The sequence below is a fragment of the Grammomys surdaster genome, unplaced genomic scaffold (genome assembly GCF_004785775.1).
Source record: "Grammomys surdaster isolate TR1022 unplaced genomic scaffold, NIH_TR_1.0 126391, whole genome shotgun sequence".
In the NCBI taxonomy this organism is placed as follows: domain Eukaryota; kingdom Metazoa; phylum Chordata; class Mammalia; order Rodentia; family Muridae; genus Grammomys; species Grammomys surdaster.
In genome coordinates, this window is record NW_021621185.1 from 14,175,681 (window position 1) to 14,187,803 (window position 12,123).

The following is a 12,123-nucleotide window of genomic DNA, read 5'->3' on the forward strand; positions in this document are numbered from 1 at the left end:
CTGTTTCACTGGAGCCCAACTGTGTTTGCTGCCTTCCAGGTCTGCCCTAAAGTGAAGCTTCCTGTAGGCCTTTGGTGTTATTATCTGTCCCACCCTCCTTCCTCCCCCCCATCTGACTCCATTTACTCTCCCCCACTGTTTATAATATCCTATTTCCCTCTTCTGGAAAGGTTTTTCTCCTTCCCGTTGGCCCTTTACTAGTTACTTAGCCTGTGAAACACATCCGCATATGACAGAAAATAGGGTTTTTGTCTCTTTATGGATCTAGGTTCCTCACTCAGGAAGCCTGTTCCCAGGTCAGATCATTTACCTGCAGATATCCTAGCTTTATTTCTCTGACTGCAAGAGTAGTCAGTGTTCTTAACTGCTGACCATCCTTCCAACTCTCCATCATCCATCCGTCTGTCTGTTTATCTATCATCTATCTATTGTCTATCTATCTATCTATCTATCTATCTATCTATCTGTCTGTCTGTCTGTCTGTCTGTCTGTCTGTCTATCTATCACTCACTCACTATCTGTAGATATAGTGATAGAGTGATAAAGAGACCCCTATTCATCGCTCATCTTTTAAGTCTTCCTGTTCCTGTTTCACTCATGTTTGTGTTCTATCTTTACAACTCACACATTATATTAGCTATTGGTTTAATAATTTTAGCTTCCTGTTTTGTGTATATTTTGTTTAAGAAGTAACCCAGTCAATGGGGAAGGGTCCTTACTCAGATTGAATGAAGAATTAACCTGTTTTTTATGTGCCTCCTGCTGTCTTTCAGTCCTGTGAGTTGTCATAGGCAAAGATTGCTGAGTTTATAGAGGTTTTGCAGGAGTAAATCCCTCTCCAGGGTAAAAGTAGTAGGTTGTATCAGCTGATCTGGGGGTTCCTGGCAATTTTTTTTGATTTTTAGAAAAAAAAATTACTTTACTTACTTATTTTTATATGAGAATTGAAGAATGGCTACCCAAATATACTTGATTTTTGCAATAATGATCACCACATCTTCCATTATACTCAGTAATTGTTTATTTGGACTGTTAGCATTGGTTTTCCTGTTTTGATCACAGTTCTTTCCAGTCAGTACTTTATGCAGTCATGGTAAGGTCTTTGTAGTTGAGGCCAGGTGCTATATTAGTTTAACTGGCTAAACCAGTAGGCATTGGTGTCCATAGCTGTGAAGTGTTGGGTAAAAATTAATATCAGTTGCGGGTTTCTACCCTGCCCCTGATCATTCAGTTCCTGGATAAAAGACACAAAGCGTTTAAATCTATAATAAGCCTTAACAGCTTTAGACCTGGGCAGAAATCTACCCTGTAAGCTATTGGTCTCTAGTATCAATAACCCGGAGTTATAACTCGTTATGTTCCTGCTGGGCCGCTCTTACTCCAGTTGGCCAGCCCTCATGCCTTGTTTTCACCAGTGATCCCATGGCTTCCTCCTCTCTATTTACTCTACCCTCTTCTGCCTCCTCCTCCTCTTTCTCCACCTTCAACCTTGCAACTCGAAATCTGCCTACCTCTAATCCCTCCAGTAATTGGCTGTAGCCATTTTTATTTAAGCTCTTGTTTTAATTTGAGGAACAAGGTTTGCACAACAAAAAAGCTGGTAAACCTGAGAATTCACTCAAAAGCAGAGACCTTCAAGTACAGAATTAGCATTACAATACACAGCAAAGGATCCAACTTCTACACCAAGCTTAGTGAGGCCTGTCGTGTGCCCAGTGGTAGACTTTTCTATGGCATGCCATGCACGCTCCTTTGTTTCACTTTCAAACTATTCCTGGCAGAGTGTGGTTATAAAGGTTTTTGGACTCTGTTTTGAAGAATTACTCCTCTCTTTTCACAAACTGTGCTGTGGATTTTACCAACTGCAAGCTTAGTTTGATTGAATGCCTCAATCTGGCACAAACTAGAATCACCGTGGAAGAGGGAACCTCAACTGAGGAATTGTCTCCCTTAGCTTGCTTTGCTGCCATCTCTGTGGGGCATTTTCTTGATTAATGATTGATAAGGGAGGGCCGAGCCCTGAGTGTGCTCCTGGTTGTGGAAGACAGGAAGCTGAGCAGGTTTGGAGAGCCAGCCCTTCAGCAGAATTCATCTATTGCTCCACTCTCTGCTCCTGCTGAGTGCCTGCCCTGATGTTCTTCCGTGGAGGCCTGCCATCTGCAGGCTAAATCCCTATCCCTAAGTAGACTGGTCACTGTGTTATCAGAGCAACAGAAAGAACTACTGAAGTTCCTGTTCACTGTTGCCATGGCGCTCTTCCTGTTGACGACAGCATTGTTAAACAGGGCAGTTTTGGTCTTCTTGTACTTTTTATAGATGAGTTGGACCATTGTTTTTAAAATTGATGTAAATTACGAAATTTAGAAATAGGTGAAATATCCACTTTAGAAACTACTTATTAGATGCTTATTGAATGTTGCAGACTGCATTTAGCCACCAATTTTGTTACTTACATGCAGTATGGAAGATTAAGCACAGTAGGCCACAAATCTTATCTATTTAAGTATAATCTCATTGTTGTTGGTGCTTTATTAATACATTAAGATTACTTTTTTCGTTGTTCATTCATACTCTATTAGCGATTGTCTGATTAGTTTTAGTGACTACCTATGTTAGTCATTGTTATAAGTTACTACTTATGTTAGTATCTTTAATACTTGAGATGGAAGTGTATTAAAAATTAAATATTACAAAAATTAGTTGGAATAATAAAACAATGTAAAGACTAATTTTGTAAAATCTGTTTTTGAAATTTTTTATTGAAAGTTAAAATTTTATACAATATATCCTGATCATAGTTTCCCCTCTTCCAATTCTCCCCAAACCCTCCCCACCTTCTCATCCATCCATATTCACACTCTTTCTTTGTCTGTCTTTAGAAAATTAACATGTCAACAAAGCAAACAAAACTAGAAAAAAATAGAGACAAAAAGCACAAGAAACACATAAAACACACACGCACAACCTCTAAAGTCATAAAACTGGAAACTATACAAGTAAGACCAGTAAGACAAAAACCAAACCAAACCAAACCAAACCAAACCAAACCAAACCAAACCAAACCAAACCAAAGTGATATGAGGCAAAAGTCTATAAAAACACCAATGAGTTCATTTTGTGTTGGCCATCTACTGGTGAGCTTAGGGCCAACCCTTGAGTGTGGTTGGTTACTCAACAATACACAGTGAGATCTGGGACCCTGTCTGACTTGAACCTGTGCTGATGCAGTGCATGCTTCCACGTTTTGTGTGCGTTCATATGTGTGTTAATCATGTCATATCTGGAAGACACAGTTTTCTTAGGGTGATCCATCACCTTTAGTACAATCTTTCTACCTCCTCTTCTAGAAAATTCCCTGATTCATGAGATAGGAGATTTGATAAGATATCTCTTAGTACTGAGTGTTCTAAAGTCTCTCTTTCTCTACACATCTGTCCAGTTGTGGATCTCTGTGTTAGTTCCTATGTACTGCAAGAGGAGGCGTCTCTGATAAGGGCTTGAGTGAGGCACCAATCTATGGGGATAGCAGAATGTTGTTAGTAGTCATTTTATTGTTTTATGGTCCTTTAGCAGAACAGTAGTATTTTGTTTTCTCTAGAGCTATGAACTATCTAGTCTCAGGTTCTTGGTCATTGGCGCAGTGTTAGGCATGGATTCTATTTTGTGGAATAGGCCTTAAATCTAATCGGATAGTGGTTGGTCACTCCCCTAACATCTGTGCCACTATTGCACAAGCATGTCATGCAGGCAGGTCACCATTGCAGATCTCAGGGCATATAGTGGGGTCTGTGGTTTCTTTTCTCCCCTGCTGTTGTACAGACTATCGACCAGTACCATGAACCCTATTCAGGAGGGGTAAAGGGCCTGTTTAGGCACCAGCTCAACTTCTCTGTGTTCAATGAGGCATGTTAATGTAGACTTCAGCAATAAGGCCTCACTGTTTAGTTTGTGAAAAGCAATCAGCAGCCTTGGCAATAGACTGATATGTTTGAGATTTTCCATAGGGGTCCTTTTTGTTCAACAACTTGTTTAGATGGAACCCATTCCTGGCACCAGAGTTTTAATTTGGTAGTGAAAGATAATTTAGTTTGAGTATTGTCTTCCCTGGTATTGGTCGCTCCATTAGGATTTCTTTCATATATGTGTGTGTGTGTGTGTGTGTGTGTGTGTGTGTGAGAGAGAGAGAGAGAGAGAGAGAGAGAGAGAGAGAGAGAGCGCGCAAGCATGTGTATATATGGATGCATGTGCCTATATGCACAGAAGCCAGAGGACAAACTTGGGTGCCATTCCTAAAACACCATCTACCTCCGTCTACCTACCTTCCCTCTCTCTCTCCCTCTCTCCCTCTTTCCTTCTCTCCCTCTCTCCCTCTCTTTCTCCCTCCCTCCTTCCCTTTCCCTCTCTCCGTCTCTCCCTCTCTCCCTCTTTCCCTCTCCCTCCCTCTCTCCCTCTCTCCCTCTCTCCCTCTTTCCCTCTTTCCCTCTTTCCCTCTCTCCCTCTCTCCTTCCTTCCCTCTCTCCCTCTTTCCCTCTCTCCCTCTCTCCCTCTCCCTCCCTCTCTCCCTCTCCCCCTCTCTCCCTCTCTCCCTCCTTCCCTCTTTCCTTCCTGCCTTCCTTTCCTTCCTCTCTTGCTCCTTCCCTCCCTCCCCCCTTTTCTCTTTTTTGACATAGAGCCTGGATCGTGTCATGTTGTCAGAGATCTGCCTGTGTCCCTTCCCAGCCCTGGAATTACAGACATCTGCCTTTTAAAGAAAACATTGGTTCTGGAGATTGAATTTAGGACTCCATGCTTGTAAGGCAAGCACTTTACTAGTAAGCTATCTCTCCAGCCCCATATGTTTTATTATCTTAGTGCATTTTCTGTATTTAGATTGCATATTCTATAATACAATGCAGTATTACATCAGCATACTTCCTTGACACCTTGATCTGGAAGAGTTTTATACTTTTTGTGTGTGTTCCTTTATATGCAAAACAAATTCTCTGATCTCCTCCCCCTTATTTTCTTATTGGTTCTATTATAGGCATTTATCACTTTATCGTACAGATTTGTCAGTGATAACTGGATATCAGATTTCAACTGAATATAGCTAGTTTTTTCCCTTTACAAACAGAGTATTAACTGTGCAGCCTTGCCAGGCTTCTGTTTGTAGCCCAGGCTGATCTCAGATGTTTGATCTTCATCTTCATCTAGCTGCAGACTTAATGTTTTGTTTGAGTTAGGTTTTGGTCATGCATGAAATAAGATTGTTTAAAATGATCCTGCAGTTATCTCATGAACTATGAAAGATAAAGACAGCTCCTTTCTTCTCCTAAGTGGAATGCCTTATATTCCCTGTGATTAAGTATCACAGACACAGATTATACAGACACAAAGTCATCACAAATGGGAACCTCTGAATAAATCGAGCCTCTCCATAGTCCACTCGCTACCTGCTTTATTTTTCCTAAAAGTTGTCTCGTGTTTAAAAATGTTCAGTAAAGGATGAATTCTGTGGTGATCAGCAGGACATGCAAGGTTCAACAATTGAGAATTTTGCCCCCTTAAGCTTTATATTGCTTAGTGATAAAAATATGAATAAAGAGCTCGACTTGTTGCTCTTCCTCCAATGTTTTAATGGGCTTTCTTTCAAAAGGTGGTATGTTTGTTATTAGAGGAAGTATCCAGACGGTACCCATTACAGCTGAGCCCAAGAATTACCGATAGAGAACAACAGCTGCAAGCTTAGGTCGACACTTTAGAGAAACTACTTAGCTTTAAAAGCAACTTTTAACTTTAAATGAAACTCTAATAACAAGAACCCCGCCCCCCACCCTCTTTAGACTTCTGTTCCCCTGTACAGGGAGATGCCTTTGCATTTCTTTCCCATTGTCTTCGAGAGGGATTTTCTTTCTTCATGTTTGGTATCTATAGCAATGACAAGAAGGAAACAAGTGTGTGTCGCAGTCATAACAGGAAGGAGAGATGTGCTCCTGGGACTGGGAGGACGGGTAGAAAAATGTAGATAGATCATTCTGCAGATAGAGAATCTGTAACACCTAGCAAAGGAAGGCTCAGAGTTCAGAGGAGATGAGGCAGTACTGGAATTTAGTGCTAACAACCATTAGCACCAAAGGAATGGGGTAGAGTAGGTTGGATGTGCAGTTCAGGGCATCCATGGAGAGTGTTTAACAGTGACTGAGGAGATGAGAATCCCTGCAGTCAGCCTAGCCTGGGGCTTCGACGGCCTAGATGGCCTAGATGCTGCACTTCCGTAGCCGGTTGCAAGTTGGGTCTACCTGCACAGGGCATCCTTACTGCACTTCCTCTTCTACCAGCAGTATCTCTGGAAGATACTTAAATGACCATAGCAAATGTGGGTCAGTGTTTTAAATGTTACTCTCAAATAATTTGTCAAAATTTCCTTTGATGTATATAATATTTAGAATATTTTCAAAGATAATTTGTACTATAAATTTAAAATGGTATAAACTAAAATCTTTGTTTAAAAAATAAAATCTCTTAACAAGGAGAAAAGCACAATTAAGTAACAACAAAAACAAAAATGCTAATTGAGCCTTATCTAATCAAATAAATAATAATCTTAATCTAAAAAAAAAAAAAATCATGAGCCAGGCTTGGTTACACATGCCTTTAATCCCAGCAGGCAGTTCTCTTTGAGTTCAAGGCTGGCCTGGTCTACATAGAAAGTTCCAGGACAGCTGAGACTGTGTAGAGAAGCCATGTCTCAACAACAATGACGACGACAACAATGCAAAAAACCAAAATAAAACCTTGTTTTCTCCTGGATTGAAAACAACTACAAAAAAGCTATACTAGTAATATCTAAGTGTTTAAATATTATATCCAATTTAAAAAGTAAACATTTAAAGTCATCACCTGAAAAACCAAGTTAGAATAATTGTGAAAATATGACTTCTAAATAAGATATTTTAAGTAAAAAAATAAATATATCCTTCTTTAGTTTTAGCGATGTAGATGTTTAAGTAATTCCCTCTTAAAGCTGGTCTGTATGTACAAAGTAAGCAGCCACATATGTGGGAAAGTGCTGTGACTTTAGTAAATACTGTATCGTATGTAGTAATGCTATACTATGAGTTTGATTTATATTAAAAATATTCAACAGACCTTAATTTCTATTGACTTTGCTTGGGATTAATTTTTGTTTCTGTCTATAAGACACATATATTTCAATTTGTGATGTTCCTTTTCGTGACATTTAATAAGAAGGTGGCAGATAAATGTAGCTCTTTATTTTAATTAACTGACTAGTTAAATTAAATAGTGAGACTTTTTGGATTCAATTAAATCTTAACTCAAATGGATTAAGTTAATTACTACATTTGTTGATATTTGGCTTTGTTACACTCTGAAGTTTTCTTATTCTCTAAAATTTTGAGAAAAATGTCAAGACTTTCCCCACATACTTTGAAGATCGTTATTTATGAAAGGATCCAAAGAAGACTAACTAGTGTAGTTTTGGATTATTCATTGTGCATTATTTCTAAAACAATTGGAATAGTTTCAAGATGAGTTTTATACAGAATAAATCTGATTTGTCCATTGTGTGCTGAGGAGCATGTACAGTGGTTAGGAACGCTGGTAGCCCATCAGACTGGACAAAGGATTTTTATGCTTAGGTACCTAGAACCCCACCCCATTGGGGTTTTGAAAATAGGTAAATACTCAGTAAAGTGTAACATCGCTATGTCTCAACTCAGAAACAAAATAAGCAAATACAGTCCATCTGAGCCCCTGCAAATGTTACTTGATAAACCTGTTCTTTCTGTAGATACATAGTAAACATCCTTGGAAGTTTATTGGATACAGTATGATAATGTATGCAGGCTTATAGTTAGATTCGTGTAATTAACATTCACACTTCCTCTTTCTAACATCTCCCTTTAACACATTATAGTGTAGAATACATTATCCAACTACAAACTCTTTCCTTTTTCCCTTTGCTTCTTAGCCTCTAGTGACAACTATTTTATTCTATTATTTCTTTAAAAGAAATATTTTAACTTTTAAAATGAGTGAACACAACAGAAGTTTTCAATGTTAATATAGTCTAGCTAATCACCTTTTCTTTCTCGTCCCGTTTGTGTGTTGCACCTCATCTCCACACCGTGGGTTATTTGTTCTCTCCTATGCCATACTTCAGCAGCTTTGTTGTTTTACACTGCAGATTTATGTGTATGATCAATTTTGAAATGTTTAAACTTGTGTATAGATTCATGCACTTCTCCTTGGTCAACTACTGTTTGTCAAAAGTTTGTCTTTGCCATGCTGCGTTGCCTTTGTTCCTATGCCAGAGATCATAACTAGAGACAGGGCTTCCCAGTGTTCTTTCTCACTGAGAGCTTTCATCAGGATTTTATACCTTTTCTCATATAAATCTGGACATCTTTTGTTGGAGTGTTATCTGAAGCTTTTGAATGCTAATGTAAATGACTTTGCACTTTTCTTTTCTTGTTTATTGCTGGTCTATAGGAAATCGCTTGCTCTTTGATTACTAACTTTGTATTCTCCTAATACTAATAAGCATTGGGCTTACTTATTAGTTGCATTAAGTTTTTCTGTGGTCTATTTGTTAATGACTTTTCTCTATAGACAACCATGTCATCTGATGACAAACACAGTTTGATTCGTTTCTAGTCTACTTACTTTAAATTCATTTTCTTGGTATAGTGCACTAGCTAGGAGGTCTAGTTTAATATTAAAAAACAATGGTAGAAGATGCCATCCTTGTTTTGGTTTCTTACTATTCAGAATGACATTAGGAGATAGAGAGGTGGCTCAGTGAATAAGGATACTTTTTGTACAACATGAGCGTCTTAGTTACTTTTCTACTGCTATAAAAACTCCATTACAAAGACAATTTAGAAAAGAAAGCATTTAATTTGGGAACTTACAGTTTCAGAGGGGTAGAATCCATGAGCATCATGGCCAGAAGCATGACATCAGGCAGGCAAGCGCTAGACCAGTAGCAAAGAGTTTACATCTAATCCACAAGCAGAAGGCAGGAAGAGAGAGGATGAGGGTAGGGGGTGGGCTAACTGGGAATGGTTTGGGCTTTTGAAACCTGAAAGCCCATATTCAGTGACATCCCTTCCCCAATGAGACCACACCTCCTAGTCCTTCACAAACATTTCTACCAACCATGGGCAAAGATCCAAATGTACACATGGGAGCCATTCTTGGTCAGTTTAATGTTCATAAGACTTGCCATGTTTATTATGGTACTAGGAGTTTGTGTTTTCTGTCCTCCCCCTGGCCGTCAACCCTCAACCTTGAGCTAGCCCTGCTAGAACTTTAAGAATTTTGATTTACTTTTTGAAGCAATTAGATTTTGGTGCTTTTTTTTTTCAATTTAATTGATTTCAGATTTAATTTCTAGCATTTCTTTCCTGCTCACTTTGGATTTAACTTACAGTTTTCCACTCTCCTATGATGTGAGTTTAGGCTCTTGAGTTTAGCTGTTACTTCTTTCTAATGTATACATTGAATCCTGTAGTTTCCTAAGCACTCTTCTTTTTTTAATGCCCCATGTATTTATGTGAAGTGCATTTTCATTTTTGTTAAGAGTATTTTAAACTGTTTCTAGGGATTTGCCTTTGATCATATGGTATTTGGAAGATTTGAAAGTATGTTATTTAGTCTTCAACTGTTTGTAATTTTTCTAGCTATCTTTCTCTCACTAGTTTCTGATTATTATTATTATTATTATTATTATTATTATTTTGGTCATTTGGAGCATATAATGCATTCTTTCTGTTCTTTTAAACTTAGTGATGATTGTTTGATAATGCAGAAAATGTTGTATATTGATAATACCCCATGTGAGCTGGAGAAGTGTAATCTGCTTTTGTCAGAAGAAATAGCCTGTAGTTGTCAGTTACATCCAGTTGAAGAATGGTGTTTAATCCATCTATGTGTGCATTGATTTTATGTTTGCCAGAACTGCCTGTTCCAGATAGAGTATGAGTCAGTCTCTTCTGACGCTGGATACATCTGATTCTGCTTGTAGCACTCTCAGTTCTTATCTCAGGTTTTGTCACTTCCTTGTTAAGGTTTTTTATGCTGTGGGTACCGACTGCATTGTTACCGTTTAAGGCTCTTCTAAGCCATGATAACTTGCTCCAAGTTCTGCTGTCAGAAAACAATGCATCCCTTTTCTGTCTTTTTCTTTTATGTCCTGTTGATGTCATTAAACATTTAAAAAGGTCTAAATAATCTTTGCATTTTATTTTTTTGAGAATTTTTTACATGGGCGCTATATGTTCATCATTTCTTCTTCTTCCTTCACTCCTCAGTTTCATGATCTCTTCTATCATATCCCTCCCACCCAACACTGAATTGGTTTAGTGCTGCTCTTATATACATGTATTTAAGGCTGGCCTCTTAGGATTAGATGACCTATCAGTGGGCTCATCCATGGAGAAGACTTTTTCTCCCAGTCTGAGCAGCCATTGATTGCTTGTAGCTAAATTTCCCTACCTGTGCTGGCATGGTGACTAATGTTTTCATTATGCCGTCTGGTTTAGGAAACCATATTGTGGGATTTCGTGGATGCAGCATCCTTGTCATGTCTACAAGGACTATCTCATGTTGTGATCTTTTGGTTTTTACCATCTTCCTATCCACTCTTCTGTCATGGTCCCAGAGCCTTAGGTGTAGGTTTTGTTCTAGATGTACCAGTTGGGGCTGATCTGTCCGTAGTCATCATTTATTCTCTCTATCTGACCATTTATGGATCTCTTTAGTAGTCTCCATCTGCTGGAAAGAAAAATCTTTGATGAAAAGCCACACTTATTTTTAGGTGTTTGTAATATAGCTAGAAGTTATGTTAGTTTAGGAAAATGGCAGTAGTAGCCTGTCCTCTGTGACCTCCCCAGCCATGAGGAGTTGTCAGGTTTGCAGTAGCAGACATGAATTCCCTCCTGTTTAGTGGTTTATAAGTTATAAGTGGTTTATAAGCCAGTTAGTTGGCTGTGGGTTACCCTTAAGATATAAATGCTGTTATTCCACTGTTGGGGCTATCTTGACAGGTTGGTGGTCATTGCTGTGCTTCGTAGGCTTTACAGCTCGATAAGACTGTCCCTTGGTTTTTCTTTCTTGGTAGCTTTCATATCACTTTTCCATACTATGACAGCTAGATCTCAGGAAGTCAGTTCTCGTTCAGTTCTTCCAGGTCGTGTGTCTGAAGTGTGTGGTGTCTTCAGCAATACAGTTTTACCTTCAGGCTCTGGGAGGAAAGCAAGGGCAAGGACAGAAGCCTATTTTACTTGGAGAGTCTCTTGTACCCTCTTGACCGGCAACTCAATGGTAGTGTTTGGATTTGTGTTAGACATAGAGCTCTTGAGGGGAAACATTATCACTTGGTGTTTTGTAATTTCATTAAATATTATCTCTGTATACATCTATCATATATGTATTTTTAAAGTAAGCTTCTAGGATTCTATTTTTTCCCCAGGGCTTTTACAGAAATCCTAAGCGTGTACTATTTATTTAGCATCTGCGCAGTGTAAGTTTCCCTAGACCTTTACTTTTGATCTACAAGCTATCTTTAGCTCTCAAAAGTCCTTCCTCTGCCCTTCCCTCTGTATCTTTCTCCACCTCCTCCCTTCTCTTCCTCCTCCTTTCAGGTGTCTGCTCAGGAAACTCTTGGGAAGTTCTTTGCTTGTGCCTCTACCTCTTCGGTTGTTTGGATAATGACCTAATTATTTTCTACATCTGAGAGTAATTTTACCTTTTTAGTTTGTTTGGTTTTGCTTTTTGTTAAGATAGAATGACTTTTGAGCTTCTTAACATATGGGACTGGAAACAAGATTCTCCATTGGCAACTTTGTATGCTTTGTGGAGGCGTTAGCTTTATGAATAGGTTTCCTGTCAGTCTTACAGAAAGGAAAGAGTACTTAAAGTGTATCATAAGACACAGTAGACTTAAAAATGGGATTATTATACTGAGACTAAAGTAAACTGGAGAGACAATACAAGATTCTGTTTTTTCTTTTATATTAATTATTGACTGATTCTGAATAAATTTTGAAATATCTCATCCTTACATTTTACCCAGTGAGTTGTGAGGACTAATGTGGCAATTTTCTTCCTTTCTCTTCC

General features: G+C 38.6%; 1 protein-coding gene across 2 annotated transcripts in view; it reads left to right on the forward strand.

Annotated features, from left to right (window-relative positions):
• The window catches only part of Ssbp2 (single stranded DNA binding protein 2), a 266,016-nt gene that overhangs the window by 51,995 nt on the left and 201,898 nt on the right, over positions 1–12,123 (forward strand). The gene's annotated exons all lie outside the window — the stretch shown is intronic.